Below are 26,268 nucleotides of genomic sequence, written 5' to 3' on the forward strand. Positions count from 1 at the left end.
ATCGTAATTTCTATGCAGAACGGAAAAGAAAATTTCGCTCTAGAGATATTGCAAAAATCCACTGTAAGGACGATACGTTTAGTGCTGTTCAGAGCTCATTTATTTATTCCTGTTAATGACGAGGTGTTACTTTGCAGCTCCCAGAAACTCTTACTACATATGATCAAATCAACTCTCGGGCGCAGTTTACAGGTTATACATCGCAGTGGAAATTGACGCATCAATGCCGCATGCGCAAAATACAGGAGGAGGCGAGTGGAGAGCAAGGTTTAAAAGCAGCTGCTGTCTTGTCAATACGCCGACCAATTCTAAGCCGACGTGATGCTGCAATAGGCCATGACCAAAATTGTGATTGGGGTTTGTCGTATTTCGTAGGGTCCAATGTGGCCGCGGCGAGCACACTTCGGTAGAGGCGAAATGGGAAAAGCCCGGCTTGCTGTGCGATGCCGGTATATGCTGCTGAACTTCAGCTGGTCTGAATTAATCCGAGCCTTCTACTACGGAGTCGCTCTCAGTCCATGATTATCTTTTTGTCGTAAACCCACATATGCCACACCTCATTATTCTATATGAATAAGAAATGCTTCGGAGGTACATCGCACCCAAAATATGGTACCTTACCAAAGCCGCCGTGGTGACTCAGTGGTTATTGCGTTCGGCTGCTTACCCGAAAGACACGGGTTCGACCCCGGACCGCGGCGGTAGAATTTCGATGCAGGCGGAATTCTAGAGGCCTGTGTACTATGCGATGTCAGTTCACCTTATGGTCGAACTTTCCGGAGCCCTTCTCTGTGGCGTCCTTTATAGCCTGAGAGGCTTTGGGATGTTAAATTTTACCATGCACCAAACCAGCCTGACCGATTTCTTCCGTACAGGACACGACTTTCCCGAACAGTACCAGCTTCATTTTCGAACTTCTCGAAATAGCAACCAGGTATACGTACCCTTTGGACGTAAAATCGGATTGATCGGTACCGGAAATAAATTCCCCTGTTCCGGAAATTGCGGAAATGGAATGCCAGGTTGCGGGAGTTGTGGGGTGAGAGTATTCTGGTTTGGCAACTGCGGAAGTGGGAGATTTGGCTGCGAAAAGTCAGGAAAGAGGAAATTCTGCTGCGGCACCTGTCCGGCGGGAAACTGGAGTCCAGCACCGAGCTCTAAAGCTTGCACGTGGAGTGGAATAGAGCAGTAGGCCAAGATAACCAGAAGGCTAAACGTGGCCATCGTGGTCACCGCCAGATATTGTTCGTGCCTACTGAAGGTACATTCGGCAAGTGCGGAATTTATATGCAGTACATCGATTAATACATCAAAATACACGTGCACTTTCATTATTTTTCTCTGACTTCTTTCATGTTGCTTTGTTGAGTTGTACGCCTGTTCGCAGGCCCTGATCGCACCTAAAGAACAAAATCATTGTTATTCCTCATGTGCTTTAAACTTCAGTCAAGTTCTCGAACAACGAAGCAACATAGTGTTTGACCGCAACACACTACAATAGTCGCTGACCTATGCGAAGGTGTGTTTTGGCAATCGTACTGTTCAGCATTACAAAAAAAGCTTTTCAAAATCGTTTCACAATGGCGCAGCTCCAATAGTACACGGACACAGTAAAGCCAGCTCCTCATATTTGCATGCTATCTTCTTACTCCGAACTATCAAAACAGCTGTTCGATACCGCCTCATATGTACCGAAGACTGTCTATGACGTCATGTAAAGGTCGGTCCGTTCAAAAAATCGTGTCTGTATTGTTGAACAAAGCTTGAGCCGAGGCACAAATGGCGAATTCATTGAGGACATGATGACTAAGAAGGCTTGCTATGAAGTCAAGATAGAGAAATACAAGGTTAATGTCCAGAATATACGTCAGCGCTTTTTTATTCACTGTTCAAGTTCACCTTTTCATTATAATTATTCCTTTCCTCTTCGAGGCAGCTTGCTATGTCGAAGGTCTCTATATACTTACGTCATCTCCCGATGAATCATGTTTCACATTGGGTAACAATGTGAATTTATTTTCACATTGCTCTGGATTATTTATTTTTACTGTTAGCGTCATAAGTGCACTGAGAGAAGCAAACCTCATTGAAAACAAATATCTAGAAGAAAAATGCTCAGAGGTGCGCGTATCATCCTCGTAAAATGGATGTAAAAGATAACTGAAATCTGTAATTTATTTATTTATTATTTATTCCTCCGTCATGGATACATTCGCGCACTTTCAGAGTTCGACAGCATTTTCAACGTAGCAGGTGAAGGTTTTACCCCTCTTCTAGATGCGAACCCGAAAACGCTGCTCGGCGCGAAGTTTGCGCATGGCCGAGCCGCCGAAGATGTCTCAAAAGCTGGTCTTGAAGGAGGACGAGGTGCTGAAGTACGATGCATGCAAGGTTCTTTTACTAGGGGTTGGCTACACCCGTTGAGCAGAAGGGGACAGTCACGAGCTCCATGCTGTTGTGCAACCGGTTATGAGCGCTCACCCGTTCGTAGGAGGATAACCAGTCTACGTCGGCGTCGTCCGTCCCAAATCTTAGACGAACTCCGGTGTGCCAAACTTGATAATGGACGGTGGTGTTACCTAGCCTCAGAGATTGGCACAGTAAAGCGGTTTTGACTCCCAAGGCATTCCTTGTGAACACAGCCTGAGGTGGTAATACAAAATTGTAGTAAAAATAATTTTTTTAAGTTCCTGGGCTCTTCTCGATTTCCTGTCTCGAAACCACGAGCTTGAACTACTATTTCTGGCGAATAATTTCTTGAGATTATGCTACCACCAAATAAAAAGTGACTCTCCGATTACGCTTTCTCGTTAATAATAGCGACCAGCGCGTCTTATGCATGCCAAATGCTGGGCGTCATTCTTGCTTACATTGAGACTCCCTACCCCACTTTAAGCTTTCCTGACCCCTTCTTTCATAAACAAGGGGGCGCTAGATCAATCAATGTGAAGAGCTGTGTATGCACGTAATACATGGTCACAGCGCCTGCATGCTCACGCGGACGTCACGGAAGAGGGTCACATGACCAGCGCTGGTCACGTGAGAGGTTTCGACAACCCCGATGACTACACTCCACGAACAACTTAGCGGAGCGTACTCAGACAACTCCTCGTTTCCGGTGACGTCACGGTCACGCATTGTCACGTCACCCGAGTCGTGCAAGCGATGGCACGGACTCATGGTACCACGTTAACGCGAGTTGGTCACGTGATGCGTTATATCAACACTGGACGCTGCTGAAGGCTGGAATGAGCGCTTATCAGCTGCGCTATAAAAAGGCCAAATAGTGTCTTGCAAAGCGCTCTTAGAACCTACTGGAATCCCATCGTTGTTAACTGCTCTTTTGACAGCTCTAAATTGTATTTTTGTTATACTTTGATCCCTTCCCCGCCTTTCACTGTAGCGTGTCATCTCTGCTCGAAGGGTCTCGGAAGTCCTGCCAAGGATGACCGAAGTTAACCCGCAGGAGACAAGCCCTTTTTTGGAGACCTTGGTCAGTGGTCTGGGGCTTGCCCTTGCCCTTTTATTTCCTGCAATGAAGACAGCGGTCCAAGCTTTATCCACCTCTCTAAATTGTACAGGCGTTTATTGCAAGAATGACCGCGCCAAAGATGACTCACCCCCCCCCCCCCCCCCCCCCCCCCCCCCCCATGCCTTGAAAGAAATCGGTCTTTGAGCATTGTTAGCAGCTATGACGTCGAAAGGGGCACTGGCGACAGCCAACGACAATCTGAGTTTTTTCTTCGCAATTTCTCAAAAGGCGGCGTTAATTATGCAACAACAGACTGCTGCTTAAATGTCCCAGAGCAGCGTAACAAAGCGAAGGTGACTGCATTGCAGTGACCAAGTATATTCCCGCTGCTACAAATGAAATCTTCACCTCTATGAGAGGAGAACTGCCTGTAAGGCATTCATTGCGATTACAGTCGGTCTTTCGAGTTCCTTTTCCACAGAGCTCAAACTAGTAGCACAAAATGGATCATATGCCTAGTGTTCTGAAACTGTCACGCACAAATTTCTCTTTTCTCCTAAGGAATTTTTTCGTTGCTTTTGATTTGGGCATATTAGCAGGCATAACGTGGAGGCGACATTTTGTCTTTTTATTGTTCCTAATTGGGGCGTTAAAGGGTTAAACTACTAGTCTTTGACGACATCGGAGTGATTCGCCTCCTGTGGACTCTTGGACTGGCGTCGCTCTACCCTGGGTAGCTTTTCCCCCATCTTTTTGCTTTTTCCCATAATGTCTACTTATAGATCAAAATGCAACGTTCTGCTATAAAAGTTTTTGTCATCATCGATCACGACAGGCATCAAGTCGCGAGCTGGCATTCAAAGCTGAAGCTATATAAATGTGTGTGCGTGTGTGTGCGTGCGTGCATGCGTGAGAGTGTGTGTGTGTGTGTTTGCGCACACTAGAACGGCATAACAAGTGTCTTTATTGAAAATTATAGGTGCCTACAGAAAACGTTCGTCGTCTAATGCCGGCAAAATACTTTGTGCCTCTGTTGTAACGGACCGCTAGAGCAACAACGACCTCTTCAGCCTGAATGGTTTGCAGTTTGTGGTGGTGATACTGGCAATTTCTCTGCACGCAAAGTCCAATGCCGTAGAAAGAGCCGCTCAACTTTGAGCATAGCAAGCATCATACACGTGAACCACGTCTCCTCTAGCCTTCAAACGTTTTCTAGGCTCTTCGGCCTCGCTCCTATCCTTCCTTGGTGCTGTTCGGGGTTCATGTGTCGTGGAATAGGGAGGAGTATGTAGGACGCCCTAATATCATCTAGGACGTCTGCGACCTCTTTGATGTTCTCGACACAATCTCAGTAGCTCATTCTTTTCAGTAGAGATCTGCAGGTCTTCGATAGTAGGAGCCGTTCAACTTGGGAGCTGAGCTGCCTTTTGTACCCAACAGCTACGCAGTAGTTGGAAGGAACGGCACCTGTGAAGCTAAATACTATTTGCTCGCCGCGGAGTCTTTTGTTGCGGAAGCAACACTACGCTAGGTGTGAACGATTTCGCGGAGCCCCGGAGAGCCCCATCTGCGCGTGCGCTAGGAGCGAGTGACGTCAGAGCAGCGCAGAGCCGCCATCGACTCCCGCGCTGCGCGGGTGACTCAGAGGTGCCGTCGCCGCTCCGCCTGCAGTGCATTCTCCAGGAGGAGTGACGTCACACGGCGCACAGCTGCGGCACTGAGGCCACCGCCGACTCCTCCGCTGCGCTGGTGACTCAGCGGTGCCGCCGCCGCTGCGATTGCCACGCCGTTGCTTCCGCAATTCTACTCGGGATGGCCATTGGTCAAACCACAGCCAATTTTTGTCTTCTGTGGTAAGGGGCTCAGCGATCAGGCCCGTCTTGCCCTGACGTTCAGAGCAGTATTCCGTGCAGTCTTCGGTTTTTTTGCCCATAGACAACCAGATATACCTTAGCCGTGCCGACACTGTTCGGCGCCGCCATGGCATAGCTGGTTGCCTATGGTTAAAAACAACGCTCGTAAGGCACTTGGGTCGTTCCAAAAGCAAGACGGCAGTCTGAACCATTAGAAACTCATTTGGCTGAAGAAATACATTGTCTAGATTCTGTTGCCATCACCCATTTGTCACACGCAAGCCTTGCGTGGCTCCGACAGAGTGCGGATAATCATGCCTATAAGCGCAGGCAGCTAGCACGGAAACGCAGTAGGGCTGCGCAAAAAACTGCTTGCACCTCATGCCAGCTTTGCGTTACGCCGCTGAGATCAACACGACTAACTTCAGGGTAGGTTGCCTATTTGCCGGTTTCACTTGAAATTTCAGAGTTTCGGCGATAAGTAGCCGAACCAATGCGGTAAGTGGATGAAAGGATCGGGGATTCATCAAGGTCTGGGGAGAGCTTAGAAAAGGACAATCGGTTTTGCCTGTTATATAATTGGGTATGATAACTGTAGCTGAGTTAGCCGATTTGCTTCATCATAAGACAGTGATCAAGCGAACTGTACGTGTTCGCGCGATTTTGCTAAAAAATCAGAACAGCGTACGTCGTCCTTCACTGTTTTCATTGTATGAGTGCAGCTGGCAGGGACTTGACCTGAGAAAAAATAAACGCCACTCTGGTACACTGCGGCAAGTCCTAGTTTGACCAGACATAGCGGCTTAAAAAAGAAGGGACAAACTAGGCCAACTTGACCAGTGCTTTAAAATAACAAACCCTTCTAGCTTATGTCGAAAACAGTTGTCCATAAAATAAAAAAGGAAGGAAAAGCAGTCTCCGGTATCAGGAAATGAAAACAAAATAGGTAGTACTTGGTACGTCGTGGAGCAGCCGTCGTCTGCTTGAGGGTCTGTGTAGTTCATTTCGGACAAGGAGGTCTTTATTAAGCTCTCCTTTTATCTCTCCCATAAGAGATTTGGAGTGCCGCTTCCCCGGAGACGCAACAGCTGTTGCCGACTCGTATTACAGCAGTAGGACACCGCAGGCACTGAGCCACAGAAGGTGCAATTCTGTTGAATCTACTCCGCGCTGTTAATTACTGCTACAACCGAAAAGGTTACACCAGGCACACAAAAAAGACACCGTCAGAACACCTTTTATTGCTTCCACAGCGGCATATCTCAACTCTTACATTGAGTCATCATTAAGGTGATTCTCGACCGTGTTGTTTATAGGCAATATTTTTCATAGATTCTCCACTTGTTCCGTGGAGTGGAGTTTGAAGGTACTGGGGGGGCCGACCTATTTTTCCATGCACCTCCAACGATTCACACAACTTCCGCGGTGATTTCTGAACAAGCCCCGTTTGCAGAAACAGCGACTGACACAGTCGGCAGTGCACGCGGGAGGCCAACGCGTCGGACGGAACGCCTCATAACACTTCTTCTCGCCACAGCTGCTGCTCTGGCATCTCCTGAAAATTTCTCCTGGACCACAGCCTGCGTGAAAAACAAAAGAAATTGTGCATTTAGCAAGTGCCGGTTTGCTCCTTGACTGCGAACTGCGCTATTTCAAATTGTGCTCCGCGAGTTGGGGTATAGAGAGGTTTTTAGCAGCACAGATATTTGTTGCAATAAATTGTCGTTCTGCACTCTGATGAACGCCGGTTGCGTTTACACTCCAACACTGAATTGTCCTCCTTTATTCTGCAGTTTTGATATCATCTTTATACCTCGACTAATGCTAATTTCACAACAAAATTAGCGATATTAAGGCTCTTCTTTTCATGCTCGAACACTGCAGTGTCAAAACATAAATGTTTGAGAAAATAATTGTGACGATCATGAGAGATCCTACTTTTCAGGGCTCACTCAGCAGAAGAGACACGCTTTTGAATTTTTTCTGAGCCGCTTCTATTGTTCCGGGTCGGAGGATCGCTGCAGTGGGAGCCACATGAGGGTCTCTTTAATAACTGCATGGCATTCGCGATGCCGCAGAGTCTGCGTCTAGCGCCCCGCCAACACGTTGTTCCCAAACCAACTAATGTGATGTGATTCGCACGACTGCCACCCACTTTCCTGGAAGAGTAGAAGTGGGCCAAAAAAATGTTAACAGTGCATTTCTTGATCCCACGCTGTCACCCTTGAGTAAGGTGCCTGGTCGGCACCGAAACTTCGCTGTTCTCATAAAACTTTGTCCGGAGTTTCACAGTACTTTTACGTTTATTCTCCTCCCGACAAGGAAGATCTTTTAGGACATGGACTCGTCTTAATCATAACTTTTAGTGCACAAGACTTCCAGCAGGCCTGCATTACTTTGAGGCATAATCACCTCCTAGGAATTACTCAGAAAAACCCGCAGAAAAAAATGAGTGAAAGCAAACTGTACTCTAACATGTTAGAAAAAGCTAATGATCCTTCCTCGAGAAGATGCAGGTTTTAAAAAAAAGTTTTGGTTCACACTCGCACTGCTGAAGAACTAAGAATTTAGGGTGTTGAAGGAAGTCTTTTCATCAATAACTCTGAACACTTAAGTATACCCCATGCAATTTACTTTATGTAGTCGGCTATGTTCGCGCGAGCACCTGTCTTATATCAACTGGGTGCATGAGTTCGTATGTAGGACGGGACATACACGCTAAAAGGACCCTCGGCTGAAAGTTCAGTTCACAGAACAGAACACTAGGGCTTTCTTGAGGGTAACAGATTCGGTACAATGAAAGGCGCTAGCAGCAGATCCTCAGGCAGGCTGATGTGAGTAGGAAGTATGCTGCAACAGTATCGTAGCGGCAAGGACAAGACAGGAATAATTGAAATTTAAGGATGACCCTTTTTCAGGCAGTTGAATTCATCTGGCTTTAGAGAATATTAGAACTTTAAATAAAAAATTATAACATGAGCGAAAAAATTTACTTTACCTTTACACTTAAAAACTCGAAAAGCGTTTTGAAATGTTACAAAAGAATGGCGGGAAAAAATATCGAAGAGTGCTGAGGATCGCTAGTTGGTGCGATAGCCTTTAAAATAAAAACTGAGCTAACGACAGTGTCCTGTGTCCTTATTTTCTGTGTCCGATCCTTTCCGCATTTTTTATTTTTAAAGAAAAACAAAAAAATGCTTTCCAGACGCTTATTTTTATGGTTTCGGTTGGCAAACGAGTAAGATTAAATAAATGAAATTTCCAGTCAGAAGCCATTCTTGCACGGGCCGATAGTTCCACCAGGGAAGAACCAGCGAACAGTCATAGCGCGGTCTGATGTTAGGCAGTCAGGCGAAGCCCTCAGGCCAGGAAAATTTGTGCACCACAGATATTTGTGCACCACAGATACTGCCTGTAAGGAACGAAAGACTACTCCTTGCTTCTTTCCTTTCATTGAACGTCTTCAAAAAATTATATATACCTTCTAAAAAAGTCACTTGATCATGAAAACCGTGAGAAATTGCTATCAGTGTTTTACAATGTAATTTTTTCTTCCATAAGCCAAAGGAAAGGCACAGCACCACGTAAGGCAAAGTGAATTATTTCGTGCTTGTGATGATTTGTGGGAAGTTTTTGGGATCAGCAAAATCAGTGATAGAAGCCTGTGTTAAGCCCTCGTTGAAAATATTCCCTCTCGTCTCCCCGTCAGAAATTCTTGACTCTTTTGCACGCCCACATTCAAATCACCAACTGTGAAACAAAAACCGGAGGGAACACTTAATATCCTCTTTAAGGGTATGATGCGATAGCGCAGTACAGTCTGCGGGTTAACTCTCATATGTGCAGAATGCATCCTGCACGCATTTCTGCAGAAAAAAAATTCAGAGTTTAGAGCTGCTTTTACATGCAACTCAGAGAAATGCAATAGCGTTCATAAGATGATTGTCGGAGGACATAAAGGTCCTCCTAAAGGTCCTCCAAAATCCCCCTATGAAGGCTATTGCCGTAGCATTTGTTAACCTTAGCTGCTGGCTGTTTTCTTGCGGACGTTGCTACAATTTCAACAGTGATGGCAATTTGAAGAGCAGGTACTAGTTCCTCTATTTACAGAGAGAGAAAAAAAATAAGCCTCGAAAAAAATATTCTACTTACGTGGTCTCGGAAGGTGGGGAGGGCGCGGCGGCCAATTGGGATATGAAGGCCAGAAGGGATTTTGCAAACCAAAATCATCATCGGGTGTCCAACGCGCCTCATAGGTGAACTGTCCTCTCACCAGCAGGACCCCAGCACAGAGTGCCAAGAGGCACATAAGGCATGCTGGAATCACCTTCGTCATGCTGGACGAACTCGCAGGCCTTCTGAGATAGGCGTGCCTCCTGAAGGGTCTATATATACGGTTCTTATACAATACACCAATTACTCTGAATATAACTTCATTTATTTGTGGCATTTTTTTTTTCCGGGAGACATTTCTACTAGCGCTCCTCCACTGCTGGGGATAGGTTCCAACCAAGCTCAGCTGGGGGAAATTTACTTCTGTGTCTTGTGAAACAAAGCATTGCGTTTCCGTTTCTTCATAGTGGTGCCACAATGTTACAGAGCACTGTGACGCACTCGGTGCAACAAATCGTATCACGGGATGCAAATCCCGTTATTGTTTTGCAATGGGTGACTGGTCGAAGGCCCTTAGCACGAGTTCAAGAAACAAAGAGTACCGCAGTGCGGAGTGTTCCGCATCAGCGCCACGTAGCAAAGTCACGAAGAAAATAGCCTGAAGTGTTACTGACAATCCAGAGTCACCCTTCGCTCCACGTAACCACGGGTACTTCAACCAATAGCGTTATAAGAAAGAACCGAGGTACTTCCTGCAGTTGTTTGTCGGCTTTGCGTCTCCAGATATGTTACAATGACTGTACACCTCTTCTGACGAGTTATCTATTCTTGGCGATTTAAACATTACAATTGTGAATGTCCGCATATGCCTTTTGGAACAGGAATATAGTACCAATACTCAGCGTTGAATATTGAATCGGCTTTACATTTATGACACTAGATTAATTTATTTACTACAGGATTTGTGCTTTGGCATCCTTCAACTTTTACTTTGCAAGGGTCTGTGTTTTGAGTATTGGTTGTTTAGCGCGTCGTGACGCGCTAAACAACCACCCGCCGAAGTACAGCCACCCGCCGAAGGCCTTCAGAGGAGAGCTAGTCGGGCACGGGCAGTACCAAAGCACTGTTAATTTGACAACCGATAGTTGCGTGAAACACGCAAGCTTTTTTACACCATTGGTTGTAGTGCACGTCCTGGGAGTCAGCCTCGTTGCTCATTCAGCGGCGTTTTGCCCAATAGTGGCGGGGAGCCCTCACGTCCCAGCGTTTCTAGAATGTATGGCTATAGTCATCAGAAAGGTTTTGCAGTTGTGAACTGTACTGAAATTTTATTGAAAATATTTGGCTTATTGTGTACTGGTAAGAGGAATAGATGTATTAATATAAGCACTCGCTTGACCCGTAGCACATCCTCTGCGGCTTTGAGATGAAGCATTTTGATGGTGCGCTGTCAGCACACTGGGAGACGGCGCATCGCTACAAGGTGCGCGCGACTAGCTTGGCAGCGATGTAATCTTGCCTCTGGGCGAGCGATAAGTTTACTAATTGTCACTCTTTTATAACCCGTATTATCGCAATATCTAACTCTTTCGCCATCCCCTTCGAGTTCAGCGTATCCAGGTTTGACCTTAGCACCTTCAACAATGTTCGATAAAAGACAAACAATTGAATTTCAACCTTGCCTTGTCTTGGAACTTGAGATCTGTCGTCATTTTAAGTATATTCATGGCCATGCAGCTAAGATCGTATATGAAATTTGGAAAAAACCACCTAGGCGCAAATAATTTCACAATGACAAAGAAGAGACGGTGGTTTTTTCCAAGTTTCAAGATGCAAAACCAGCTAGCCCGTAAACATGCCTTACTAAGATCGTATATATTCAAGTAAGTTCAATTCGCGATTTTCACGAAATCCGTAATATGCTGTGGCGGCGCCGTGAAGAAAGAAGGATCGGCGCGTGGAACGGCTTCGTCTGGTCCGTTGACTTCGTGCGTTAAGCGGCACCTACATATGACTTAGTGCGTTCGCCGGCATGTTTTTTTTTGCCAGAGTTTCGTTGTATAAAGGTGTCTTGGGTGCTCGCTTACGTAGGCATTAGCATGCTGACGAGATAGAAGCGGCGGTATGTGTTATTACAAGTGTTTGGTGTTTTCTGCCATAGCCGCTCATTGAGGGCGCTCTGGATTCTTCCAACATACGGCCGCGCTCCGGCACTGAAGAGATAGCATGGCTTCAGGAAGTTTGCACGCTCTGCAATGGAGCACTTGCTGGTGCACGAACGAGCACTTTTTAACAAGCACCGAGCCTCACTTAAAAAAAAAATATGATTTGTGTGTGCCTATTTGAAAACTAATGATTGACAAAAGCACGCCTAAATTTCTGCACGAAATTCTTTATAATGGCAGGCCTTATACGTTGCACTTGTATAGTGATTTTGTGTCCACGGATAGGAAGGAGTGGATGATAGAATTACTTACGCCAACCTCATTTCGCGATAATTCTTTCACACTTCGCTATTGCCCCATGCGTTCGATATGACTAGAAACATGCACTTAGACGGGCGCATCGTAATAACCGAATATAATCGGACGCAAATATACAGTTAGAGTGGCCTTGCATACATTACTTTCAATCTCTTGCTTACAAATAGACAGAGAACACCGGGCACTGTTATTCCGAGAAAACTATGCTCGGTAAGGTGATCTTATATTTCAGAAGAGGCGAAATACGGGCTGGTTGGTACATGTTTGAAGAATTGGACAAAACAGCGCAACGGAAGACAAGAAAAGAGGACACCGGGGCTGGTGTTTGGCTTCTCTTGTCTCGTCTTCCTTCGCGCTGTTTTATTCAACTTTTCAGAGATATGATATTTGTTCTTGACTTACACCTGTACACAGGATTAAAAACCCGCTTTCTTAAGTAAACTAGCCCGTCGTGATCACATTTTCTTTACACAAAAATAAAACCCAAAATAGGGGCAGCTTTTGCAGTTAAAACTCATCTTATAGAGAGAACGTTTTTATCTTTTATTCCACGCAAGCTTCATGGTAATCGCTGAATCTTGCTTATCTGTAGTGCTAATTGCACTAAATCATGCTTCTAGTTCTTTCATTCACTCATTGTACAAGCCACTAAATTCGATGTTGCCCATTTCAAATTGCCGCCAAAGCACGCGACCGCTTTCCATAGCTTTGAATGCACGCCAGCCGTTTTCACACATGAAACCAGTGATTTCTTACTTGTCCTTCCTTTAGTCATTTCACATAAACCAGAAACGAAACGCTGGCTCGAAAAAGAATCGCGACTTTGTCATGAAATTTTAGAGCAATCACGGATCTACATAGGCTGAGCCCAAAAGAAGTCTCTAACGGATCCGCAATGGCAAATAAATTGACGCTCTCGCTCGTGGTCGTGAAAATCTCCTATAGACTTTATTTCTTCAGGCCTAGCTTACAGTATGGTGCGCACAGTACCGCTGTCAATTAACAAATTGCATATTGCTGTGAAGATCGCGTCTAAGAATATCAAAGAGCTAATAGGCTTTTCTGGTCTCCTGAAGCGCTGGCCGAAACCTGTTTCTATAGAGTATTGCACCATATCAAGAAAAAAATAACTGGGAGCGCTGTACCTTTCGTCATTTTCAATGAGGCTGATTTTACAATCGATTTTTTTTTTCTGAAATGACTCATGATAGTTTCACTTGTGACAACAGGCCTCGTTGACGAATGTCCTCAAAATAGTTGAAATAGTTGCAGCTGTTCAATTGTGGAAATTTTCCTGCATTTGTCATATGTTTCAATTTTGGTAAAAAGGAAGCGCGATTATGGCTTAACTTATCCGGCTCACCCATGCAAACTGTATTTCATCATCAGTGCTATCGCCGTCCAGGTCGCTGTTCTACTAAGATTCACTAGTTGGTCGCCGCCTTTTTTGATTAATCTTTGTCCTCGACTGTATTCATGCTGAACGTATACATCGCCCGAGCAGAGGGAATGAAACGAAACTCTTTTTCTGTTTATTGCAGGTCTAGAGGGTGTTGGACTTGGGTACCTTCACGCTTGAATTCTGAGGATGTATCGATGTGGTTTTTCGGTTGCTGATTTAAAGAACTAATCTTCAACCGCTATTCCGGTCGGCTGTTGGAGTGTTGCCCTGTTCCGGGCCTGCGAAGATTTCGCCGTGTGAGGCAAAGAAACGCAGGAACGCAGCGCCCGCGTGCATTTCTGTACAGGGGCCAGCGACAGAAGCAGCCGGTCTTGCAGTCAGCAGTGCAGGCTCGGGGGCCGCGTTGAAAGAGCTGGTGGCAGTGCAACTCCCCGCAGCTGCTGCTCTGGCACTGCTTGAAGACCTGAGTTACTGGACACCCTGGAGGGCAGAGAAGTCATCAATGTCAAAAAAAAAAGGAAAGGAATGAAGTCTTCATTTGGCCGCCTGAGAACTCACGTCAAATGACTTATAGGTATACAGGAGTTCTCGGCAGGGATCACTGCTTGCATTTTGCTTTTAACGGATTTTCTGGCCTACGCAAGCATCGCCTTTTTGTAAAGGAAGGAAGGGAAAACTTTATTTACACTAATGGTTTTTCCTGCGGTTTGGGGCATCTTCAGAGACGTCTTGGTTCTACCCCCAGGAGCCTTCTCTGTCGAAGTCGTCCGCCTCTAATCAGTGGTCGGTTGCCCTCAGTTCAGGGCTCCGCTGGCCACTGCCGCCCGTTGAGCTCGCTGTACCAGACCTTGTTGGTCTTCGCAGCGGTCGCTGGACAGCAGAGTCTCCCACTGCTCCGCACTCGGGTTTTGTATGTTGGGGACCACTTCTATGTTTTGGCAGGCCCATGTGATGTGGTATAGTGTAGGTTTTTCGTCGCACCAGGGACATTTGTTCGTGTATATCGTAGGGTGCATTTTGTTTAGTATATGTAGGTTTGGGAAAGAGCCTGTTTGTAATTGTCTCCAAGTGACAGCTTCCTCTCTGCTGAGAGATTTGTGCGGTGGGGGATATCGCATTCTTCTGCTTCTATAGTTTTGTAGTATGGCCGAGCATTCCCTGGGTGCTGGCGCGAGTTCCGCGGTCTCGTCGGAAGCTCGGAAAGTAATGTATCCTCGAGCTATCCTGTCGGCCTCTCGGTTCCCTGCCACCCCCGTGTGCCCTGGTACCCACACAATTTTGTGTCGGATCTTGTCGTGTTGTTCTTCCCGGTTTTTAATTCTGTCACTCGCTGCGAGGAGTATACGGAGCGCGTGACGACCTATCCTGCCATTCATGTAATTTCGGCAGGCTGTTTGAGAGTCCGTAAGTATTGTTAGTGACCGCCCGGTTCTACAGCCCTCCGCCACCGCTAGAGCAACGGCTACTTCCTCGGACTCTGCAGCTGTGCAGCCTCGGAGAGACGCGCTGGTCATTTCGCGTAAAGACGAATCGACCACCGCCGCTACGGCGATTTTGGTATCTCCTCCTCTCCAAGACGCGTCTGTATACACGGTCGTGGCTTGAGGAGCGTATGTTTTCTCGATGAATTCGGCCCTCGCTTCTCTTCTGCTTCGATGGAGGTTGGGATCCATGTTTTTTGGTATTGGCGCTACCTTGAGGGTGTTTTGTAAAAAATAATTCAATTGCAATATTAGAACTCTAGTCCCGTAATGTAGGCATACTTTTAGCTTATTAGGGTTTATTGCTCCTGTTCGAGCAATAATGCTGGTTGTAGCGCATTTTCACTCAGCGTGTTCCATAAATAAGTTAACGGACATAACAAAGCACACTATAAATGACACAGGCAACGCTGAAACACAACAAGTAGCCCAGCGCTCGATCACTGCGCAGCACAAAGGCCAGAGAATGAGGCGGAAGCTTTACCACCGCTTTAAACCGACCACTTTAAAGTGGTCGGTTTAAAGTGGTGCGGAAGGTGACGCACACGTCTCCCAGCAGTTTCAGCAAGTAACTGGCAGCTCCCAGGGTGACCACTGTAAGGGATCGTTAGTGTACGCGGGGTCATCGGAACGCGGCTGGGAGCGCTCAAAGTGAAGCGTCTCGTTTTTCGGAACACGGCCGCTCGCGAACGCGCCAGGAAGTACGGGTGTCCCCCGCCCCGCGGTACCGATTCGCGCACGTACTGGCACGAATGTGTATTTGTGTTTGTTTTTATGTTTATTTAGTGGTAGAGAGGGTGGTTTACCTTGTTGAAGCCGGAGGGCTGGCCATGCCCTTGAAGAACCAATCATGTTAAGAGCACAACATGATTGGAAGCTACGAAATGTGGGCCGGGCCTTTAGGGCTTTAAAACCGGGCCCCGGAGCCGGAAAAAGGGTTCTGCGCTAAGGTGAGATGCTACGCATCTTCGGCTATGCCGAGTAGGGGCCTCCCCTAGTGATTAGCCAGATCCACCCTTTTTGTTGTTGTTGGGGCACCTCTGGTGCGAGGAAGAAGAACCTGAAACTTTACTGGCGCAGTCGACAGGATCCTGCGGCCATCGGAAGACAGCGCAGGAAGAAGATTGAACGCAGGGAGAAAGGCGACGGTCAGGCAACAACAGCGTTCGAGAAAGGACCTGCGGAGAGACGGCGGCAAGGACGCAAGGACCACGGCAGTAGTCCAGCGACGCGGGACTGGAAAAGCAGCGCGTCAAGAACTTGACGGTCACCGGCGGGTCACAGCAAGTGACGACAACGTGCACAGGACCAGCGGCGTGCGACAGCTCATCGCAGCGTCCGGTGAAAGTGGCGGTGGACTGCGACGCCAAGGAGCTGGCAATGCGGATCGACTCTTCGAAACTGTGAGTTTCCTTCGTCGCATTGTTAGCGTCCCTGTGCATGTGTTCGAGCCGGTAGGACAGTTGAGGGATACAGACAGTGGTATGGAGAGTTATCCATGCCGGCCCTCACTCGATGTGAGGTATCGAGTGGAATTGGCGAAGGCGCGCTTAGCTTATTATCAGGCTGAGCTTGCAAAAGTGAATGGAGGAAAGGCGCCGCAATGCGAGGAAAAACCTCCAGATTTGCAGGCGTTAGAAGCAAGGCGCCAGCAGCTAGAGCTCGAGCTGGCTAAGCTCAAAGAGTCTAGGAGAGCTAGCCAACTAGCCAGGGAGAACTGCTCCGAGTCCCGAGCAGAGAGGTCGCCTGTGCTGGACGACAAAGGATTATGCTTGTCATGCACAGGTCAGGGAAACAGCAGTGAGGACGTTGAAAGCAATCAGCCGGTATGCGGGAACGCATCTTTGTTAGGAAACGCCGCAAAAGGTTCAGGAAGTGACAACAGGATTCCTGAAGGACGCGGAAATATCACAGCTTTTGCGCCACTGGGGGCGGCTAGCAAAAAACAGGAGCAGTCCAATTCTCATGATCTAGGGCCAATCGAGACCAAGGTGTCCGATAACAAACAGGACAGCGGTGGAATTCCTGCAGGCTATATGACTAAGATTGTGACCTCTGACACGGAGCTAGTAACAGGTGAAAATCTGGCGTTGCTGTAAACACAGACTGTGTCCGCGATAGGGCATGAAGTGCCCCGTAGCGTTTCTGGTGGCAAGAGCCCTTCATCCGAGGCAAAGAGCGGAGGTGGGCCTGCTGGGCCGACCGGGCAGAACGCCGCGCTATTGTCGAACGCTCCCGGTGTGTGTCCGGCCAGGTCATTTGAGGACCCGGAAATGAGTGGCCACTTGCCGCAAGGCAAGCTCGGGTCAAGTGACTGCGAGGGAGCCCATGGAGCCTCAGAGTTAGACGATGCCACGAAGCCGGCAAATGCCTATCAAGCAGGGAACGGCAACGTCAAGGTTTGCCCGTGCAGGAACGGGACAAATGGCTCCAAGCGAGGCAGAGTAGCTGGACACAGGTGCGCGGCCTTCACGTTTAAAATCAGCGCGTGGAGAAGTACGTTCCGTGCTGCAGTACACCAAATCCCGTGTGGCAAAAGCAGCCGCACTGATATGATTAGACTGGCCAGGAGCTATGCTCCTTACGCAGGACACGGCTTGTACTGGCGCGCCGGAGAGAGCGTGCCCTCAAGGGCGTCGCGTGGTCAGGGATTTGGACCCATCGAGTACCGCGACGTTCTTGATCGTGGAGGCCACCGGCTTTTGAGCTCTCGCCCCGCTGTGGCACCAGCCTAACGAGCCGAGTGGCAGTTAGGCGTTAATAGTGTTGAGACGCGTAGTGGCTCGAACGCACACAAGGACGCGCGATGCGACTAAGGAGGCTCACGTGGCCGCTTACGAACCCTATATGAGTGCCAATGAACGCTCCGGTTGCGAGTGTCTGTGTGCATGTGTGCCCATTCGCGAGGACGAGTGTGTACTTGGAGGTGGTGAATTGGGTGCAACCCACCAACTTGGACTCCGTTTTGCGGCGCACAGCAAGCATGCCACCGTGTGTATTTGTGCAATTTGCTTATGTTGTGTTGGTTCCTGTGTGCATTTTGCTGTTGGTTTTGTTCGTGCCAGTGCTGGTGTAGCTGCGCCATGTCACCCACAGGGTGGTTTTGTGATCCGTACAGATCCCTATGTTATAATTCTAAAAGTGGCATTTGAGCCCTTTGTAGAATCTTGGGAAGGGCGTGTAAGGGATCGTTAGTGTACGCGGGGTCATCGGAACGCGGCTGGGAGCGCTCAAAGTGAAGCGTCTCGTTTCTCGGAACGCGGCCGCTCGCGAACGCGCCAGGAAGTACGGGTGTCCCCCGCCCCGCGGTACCGATTCGCGCACGTACTGGCACGAATGTGTATTTGTGTTTGTTTTTATGTTTATTTAGTGGTAGAGAGGGTGGTTTACCATGTTGAAGCCAGAGGGCTGGCCATGCCCTTGAAGAACCAATCATGTTAAGAGCACAACATGATTGGAAGCTACGAAATGTGGGCCGGGCCTTTATGGCTTTAAAACCGGGCCCCGGAGCCGGAAAAAGGGTTCTGCGCTAAGGTGAGATGCTACGCATCTTCGGCTATGCCGAGTAGGGGCCTCCCCTAGTGATTAGCCAGATCCACCCTTTTTATTGTTGTTGGGGCACCTCTGGTGCGAGGAAGAAGAACCTGAAACTTTACTACCACATAATAAAGAAACCGTACGTGCATCATCTCCCAGCAGTGGCGCAGTCGTTGCTGCCAACATAGTAGCGCTATTCTATTATAGCAAATTATTTTTAGAGAGAACAGGTGAGAACTCACAGGCGCAGGACACTCTCCTTAAATTTGTCTTCAAGAAATGATTTCCTCTTTTGAACACAGCCGCGCAAAATACGAATCACTTGTACAGCAACTAAAACTAAAACGTAATAATGAGGAGCTCTTAACTTTTAAAAGCGGAATTTTAATTCCGTGTTTCTTTGCACGAATATGACAGAAATAGTTTTTAAAGCCTCACAACACTGTCCACATTGACCCCAGTGCAGCTTATCATTGCTGCATAAAAATATAACCTTTATCCGCCGTAAGGCTTTTCGCGATGGCATGCACAGATTGGTTAGCGCTACTATAATAAGCCTGTTTTTTATGTTTTCTACGTACACGTTCCCACCGCTTCCTTTTAAGTAAGCAACAAATAACTGCAGACAAAGATTCTTTACGTACGCCTCTTTCCTAGACCTTTTAGAGACTGGAATGGATTTCGTAGTTGAATATCGAAGCTCGGTGCCCAAGACCATTCAGCTCCAGCTGCCCCTGTCACCATCACAAGCATAGCGCAGAGTGCCAAAAGCACAGGGAGACACAGAAAAGAAACCTTCGTCATGCTGAATTCACTCACAGGCCGTAGAGCCCGCAGTTGTCGCCTGCAGCGTTTATATCGTGGTTCCTGACAATGCAAGAAAGCAAGATCAATTCAATAATGTTCTTGCTTCTAGCTGTATCTTCGTAGAACCCTGTTCCCCAGGAGCCTGGTCTCCCTCCACCGAGTATTCTTATTCTTCGGCTAAAGCATCTGTTCACTGTATCATATTCTGGATTTTCTTTTTCATTTTTTGAAAACATGTGGTTTCACCGCTTCAATCCAATACTTTCACAAAGGTTCTAACTGTGGGCACAACATTGTGCCCTGGTGCGCAAATGCAATACTTCAATTTTTGCTCCCGAAAACGTTCAGCAACCCTCCTTTGTTTACCAGTGGACATCTGTGTCCAAGGCTTTCTGAGCGCTTGCGAGCGATGAGCGCAACAATGCGCCCTGCAAAGAATGAGCGCAATGCGGTTCCCCTCTTCATCATCCGGTGTGGTCGTCGAAGGCTTTCTGATCGTGTGTGTTCAGTGGGTCTACACTAGCGCCCGCGAAAGCTCCGCCGCCTGCTGGAGAACACCTAAGAAAAAAAAATGCCGTGGCGGGCAGTCATGTGGCAAGAAGCTGAAGCTTTTGCTTTTTGCATGTTTTCTGTTGCACGCAAAATCAATGTTAGGCGCCAGTTTAAAAGACGATGAAACAGGCTTTCCGCTCACCGGTAGATAGCGTAAAAGTACCTAAGTTCAATAAATGCCAATACCAATACTTTAACGACTTGAAGAGCCATCGCAGTTTGCAAAGAAGTTTTTTAAGCATTTCTGCTCAAGTTTCTGCAATGAAACTTCCCAAGAGCATAGAAAACGAGAAAATCGAATGGATAATTGAGTTATGTAAGTTTTTTTTCCTATTTTTCTGGACTGGAATGTGTCGACAGTTTTCGGACAATGTCGTTGTTAAGAGGACAGGCTGATGTAGCAAAACATGTAGCATTGCCGCTATCGGCACGGGTGACATGAGCGATGAGGTCGAACTCATTTCCGACTGCGAAGCGTTCGCAGGTATATTATAGAGGCCAGGAGATTCTTGTGTCAATGCTTCTTTTTCTCTACTTTTCTTCCAAAATTTGTTTATGATTATTATTATTTTCAAAACTGAATTGAATTGAATTGAATTTTTATTTACCAGACAGCACTGGAAGGCTTTCAGGGCTAAAAACTGGTCTGGGCAGCTTGAAGTGGGCACTGAAATCTGCTCTTGGTATTACAAAGACGAAAAAACAGTGTAAAATGCAATAATAGTTCACAAACACAGAACCAGAAACACAAGTTTTAACTTCACATTGAATGAGAGTTAAGTTAGTCAGTTAGCATCTATCTGTTTATTTCAACCCTCATCACTTAGTTTCCTTGATATTCATTCCAACCTCCACAAATTTTTAAAATTTCTTTTTCGAATTCCCAGAATCCTCAGTTTTTATTTATGAACCTGTTGAGATGTCGAATTTCTTTCCTATTTAGATCTGCAGCAAACTCTGGCCAATCCCCCTCCGTGGATATGTGCCATTGCCTAAGAGGCAGCAGCAGCAGCAGCTCAGCAAACTTAGTAGACTTCCAGCAACCAACCATGCCAACACGTCATCAGGGAGCACTACATGGTTACCAGCCGCCCCTGCCAGGCTCTTTAACAAAAAGACGCAGACTGCCCGATCATTAGCCATCTTCCAGAAGGAACTCTTTACTGCCTGTCCTTGGGCCAACAACGAATTGAACCGTGCGAGGGAACAGCGAATGACAGCAGCAACTGCAATCATGGTGTCGCTGAGGCGCATTTCCGGGTATGCTGAAAAGCTCGTCGTTCTTATTCTTGTGCTTGCTCTGCTGGTATTGGTATGGGAGACGTACCGTTCCAACGCCACGCTAAGCCTCCTATAACGACAAAATAGAAAAACCAACGAAGCAAGCTCAAGGTTAAGAATACGAGCTTTTCAACATCCCCGAAAGTGTGCCTCAATGAGACTATACGGCCAAGCACCTGTGGAAGAGCCGCATGACTGAACTCCACGCAGAGCCGCTTTGTTCAGAGCGAAGTGTGTTTTGAAGCGAGGAGTATACGGTACGCACCTGTCTGACTGGCATTACTCGACGAATGTGTGTGTCTCTCGGAAGTCTGATGTCCGGGTAGAATTATAGGAGGATGATGGTGTGACCATGTATGACAAATTCGTAAGAAGCGCCCTGGTTAATTAAAGCTAGAAGGCTGTCAGTGTCGCATGGTACTCCCACGCAATAAAGAAAAAATGAGACAGTGGTCGAGCGCTTAGGGCCCCAGCACCCAAGAAACATGGATTTGAATCCCACCGGAACCTCATTTTCCATGTGTATTTTAATTTCGCTAATTTTCCAGTGTTAAGGATACGCTGCCTTTACAGCACGCCCGTGGCCGACGCATGTTCACTTGTTTAGAGCACCTCTCGCCACAGCTGTTGGTCGTGCAATCCTTGTAAACTTCATTCCGTAGGCAACCTGCGTGTAAGAAATAAATGGTCGCATTCGCTGTTATTCCAAGAGACCAAGCTTTCAGAAAGATGCCCATGAGATTCACAGTTTGCACGCCCCTCTCTTGCAAGGCAGAAGTTAAGATATTTATAAAACAGCAACTGTAGTGGTAATAACTGCCTGCTTCCACGCAGGTTTCCAAAAAGCCCTACTAGAAATTTGCTGCAACATTGTCGTTCGTCGCTGCTTGACGCAATTCAAATTTCCACTACACGGATACTTCACCCAAGAAAAATGCTTGTTCTTGAAAACTATGAGCCAGCGCCTCGGTTACCATGTTTGACGCCCTATCATATAATAACACAATTTCACCACGGAATAATTACACATTGTGATTATGTGCTGCCTGGTTCGGCAGTAGATATCACACCTATCCTAGCTGCGCTGCCTCAGGACAGCCTGAGGGTTAATCTCGTGAGCTTGTACGGCAGGCAGGTTTAGGTTCCTGAGAAGCACTTTTAAGCAAATAAAAAAAATAGCGGGAAAAAATAAAGCATTCTCTGAGTGTTCAGTCACAAGTGCCCAATAGATCAGATAATGAAAAAAGGTGGTGCAAAGTTACCGCTCACCTTAGGCTTCACAGATATTCTGAGTACTATTAATTACTTCTGGGGTTCTTTCAAGCAGATATTTCTGGACACCACTAGTATGAACCGTTCCGAATTTTCCGACATACCATTTGTTTTTAAAGTTTGCACACCACACCGCGTCTTACTCCATATAGAAATTGGAAGCTGTAGGGACACTTATTAATCGGTGCAAGTAAATAGATTTGGAATTATAGAAATGGAAAATTAAGCTCGAAACAAGCTGACGCGAACATTTCAACATATTTTTTTCTAAACGAAGTGTTCATAGGGGCATCACGCTCCGTGGATGCAACTCTAATCTTGTGCTCCATTGTTTTGAAACCGTCGATATTCAATAGAGCACATGCAGGAGTTTTTGCAGTCACTATTGTTTTTGCACATCAGATTCTTTGATGGTAGATTCTAAACAAATCTGTAGTGAATCTTCGCGCACACTCACGACTACAACACTATAATTCTTCACTACAAGAACATAGGTCTTTTAAATTTTTCTTGTTGCATAAACAAGAAGCCCATCACCTCAAGAAGTTCTAAGCACAATAATTTTGATGTTTCTGTCATGCCTAAACGAGTGAAGCATTGACTCTAATTTTGTTAACTGCTGAGGTTAGCGCAATAGTACTGGAACCTCCCGGCCACAGCCCATTGCTGCCAACTGCTGCCTTTTATAACCTGTATTCCGGATTTTCTCCCATATCCTGCAAATTCAGACGAAATCTCCGTTACTCTGAGGCAGTACTCCGAAAACGAAGTACCTTTTCCTTGAAAACTGTGTACAAAGAATAAAACCATTCAAGTTGGAATTTTCCGAAGCGGGAATCTGCGCATCACTGATCACAAAGAGGTTTTCAGGGCTTCTGAGTCGCAAATTATGCCGCAGAAATTGTTTACCTCCGTACCCAAGTGACCGAACCAAAACCGCTTTCATTGATGAAATTTTAACCGTGATCTTCCTTTTGGAGCACTCTGCAGTTAAATGTGAAGGCTCCAGCACGCACACTTTATCAGAACATAGGAAGCCGAGTTAATCACGATAAGCCAAAATGCTAATTTCACAATCAACTAGTGAAGACCAACGAATAGCTATGCTTTTCAAGATAATTATACATAGGATCTTAATATATAAAGAAAAAACAAAGCGGAAGGAGCGGAGACATATCGAACAAATGATTTAAGTGAAGCAGGTTTCGGTTGGCTTCTGACCAGCTTGAAGTGGATGCTTTGAAATATAGCCCAATGCTCCTAAGTAAAACGTTATCAGTGTTTTCCAGCTCCAAGGCTGCAAGCAGGAAACGATCGCACGCTTTATCAAATAAAATGAATGAAACTGCCTCAGACTCCTTAGCAGCGCCGTAGATCCCGCATGGCCAATTGCCTGGAGAAGAATGAAAAACTGTTAAATTTGTGGTATCGCCTTTTGATCGGTGAACGTGGAACACGTTGTATTAATATGCAAATTAGTGCCAGAGCAGAACCTGGGTCTTAAAGACCACGAACTACTTAGTGTCCTCTTCGAGGCTAACACAAATTATCTCGCTAATAGCACTCTTCGGATCAGTGAACAGAACGTCGGCAACTGACAGGAAAGGAAAACCTTTCTATCACGCTGCTTAAGAGGCGCTGACAAGCCATCAACTCCAAGTGCTCACCTGGAACACTCTGCCCGCGCGGTTTCTTCAGCCTCTGCAGCGAGCGCAGCTTCTGCTCCGGCTCTGGCCAGTTCTTTTTTGTCCCGGGGTGCTTCTTTTTCGCCTAGCGCAGCTACTTTTTCGACCATTGCCGCTTCTGCTGCGGCCAAAGCCATTACTTCTTCAGCCAGCACCGCTTCTTCTTCAGCCAGCGCCGTTTCTGCTTCAACCAGATCGGCTTCCAATTTCGCCAGCGCTGCTTGTCCTTCGACTAGAGCCGCTGGTTTTACTGCCAGCGGCGCTTTTCCGTCGACCAGCGTCGCATCCTCGGTCAGCGCAGCTTCTTTTTTAGCCAGTCCTGTTTCCTCTTCGGCCAGCGCTTCTTCTTCCTCGGCCAGAACCGCCGCCTCTTCAGACAGGGCAGCTTCTGCTTCGTACAAGGCGGCTTCTTCTTCGGACAGGACCGCTTCTTCCTCAGCCAGGGTCCTTTCTGCTTCGAAGAGTGCCGTTTCTTCGTCGACCAGCGCCGCTACTTTTTCCTCCAGCCCCTGTATTTCTTCGGCCAGGGCCGCCTTAGCTTCGGCCAGGTCCGCTTCTCTTTCGGCGAGAGCTGCTCTTTCTTCCACAAGCCCCGCTTTCTTAGTTTCTGCCAGCACTGCCTCTTCTTCGAGCAGCGCAGCTTCTATTTCAGCCAGGGTCAATGCTTCTTCGATCAGTGCCTCTTCTTCGTCGACAAATGCCGCTTCTTTTTCGGTTAGAGCTGCCTTTACTTCGACCAGCGCCGCTTCTTGTTCAGCCATCGCTGCTGCTTCTTGGGCCAGCGAAGCTCTTTCCTTGGCCAGCGCCGCTTCTTCCTGAGCCACAGCTGCTCTTGCACGGGCCAGAGCCACTCTGTCTTGGGCAAGCGCTGCTGATTCTTCGGACACCACGGCTCCATCTTGGGCGAGCATTGCGATTTCTTGCGCTCCTCAAGCAATCGCCAATTTTTAACCGCTGGCCTGTTGTGCTACGTGCGCTCACGTCAGCTTCCTCATCCTTCGTCCCTCTGTTCTCTTCTTCTTCGCTCTCAGTCAGTGTGAAATTGAATTATTACTTGCGCTGTATTCCAGTTTGCACATAAAGGCATTGTCCCATCTTCGATCTCCCAGTTAACAGGTCTCCTGTCGTTACGTCGTGCAATCTGTCAGCCTATACCCTATTACTTCTCCTTTCCCCCTCTAGACGCTCCTGTTTCCGGCAATTCACCGCCTGTGCCTTGGCCACTCCCCCGTATTGGGTATGTGTCATCTTTATTTTGAGGCCATCCAACAATCAAATGCTCGCTGACGGTAGCGCTGCTGCCATGCCTGTGCTTTTGAGCCCGTTGTCCAAAGTGAAAGAAAGGTTCGAACATGTCGCCATGCGCAGCTTTATGTAGTTGCATAGGAGAGAGGGTCACCAGCCAACCTGGCCAAATGCGCGGCTAAAACCGAAGAATAAAAGCCGAGTGCTACGGTGGAAAAATCTTCGAAGGAAGCATATATTGGCGCAGGTTCATCGAGGCGAAAAATCGGCAGGGATACCTAGTGCGCTGCAACGTTCGAAGAGCAGAAATGGGTTAAACCGGGGGAACACACGACAGCTAAAGCCCCTGGCCTATACAGATATGCGGATTCATCTAATGAGCCGTCCAGAAGCCTTTCCAGCAGAGCATTCGAGGCTTACACCTCATCATCATCATTCATAATTTATTTTACCCTTAAAGGCCTCTGTTGAGGCATTACATCAGAGGGGGGGGGGGGGACAAAGCAGATACAACTGTGAATAATACGTTAATATAACAAAGCATAATGCAATACAATAAAATTAAAAACGATACATCACAATACAACGTTGGTCAATAGTGAATGGTGAAAGGCTGAGTTAGGCGGTAATAACAAGAACAACAACAAGAAAAAGAATAAGTGTAACTGGGTGAAGTTTGAGACAAATCGGCAGTATCTTTTATTCAGTACAATGATTAATTAATGCCTGTCGAAATTTCGTAGCGTCGCGCTCGTTAGCAATGTGGTCGAGTAGCAGTTTCCAATTTTCTATTGCAGTTGGAAGAAAATATTTATTAAATGACAAGGCCGATCGATGTGTACGTTCAATGTTGACATACTCTCAACGACAAAATAAAGTATGCATTCTTTTCAGGCATCATTGAATCCTTGATTACATTTACGTCCTTTATACCTTCTCCTAATCTCACCAGGGGCAAAAAAATACCAACCCATAATCTACCAGTCTAAACTTCGTTGACAAAAAGCCCATGGTATACAGGATCATATCGAGGCCTATGAAGATAACTTTACAGCGCTGAAAGAGCACAGATTTCTGTCTCAAAT

At 46.9% G+C, this 26,268-nt stretch overlaps 1 pseudogene; it reads right to left on the reverse strand.

Annotated features, from left to right (window-relative positions):
- Positions 1-23,916: 23,916 nt before the first annotated feature.
- LOC149348379 (uncharacterized) lies at positions 23,917-24,876 on the reverse strand (annotated as a pseudogene).
- Between the last annotated feature and the right edge of the window lie 1,392 nt (positions 24,877-26,268).

Source organism: Amblyomma mixtum, chromosome 4 (assembly GCF_055824585.1).
Source record: "Amblyomma mixtum isolate Tamu chromosome 4, ASM5582458v1, whole genome shotgun sequence".
NCBI classification, from domain to species: Eukaryota; Metazoa; Arthropoda; class Arachnida; order Ixodida; family Ixodidae; genus Amblyomma; species Amblyomma mixtum.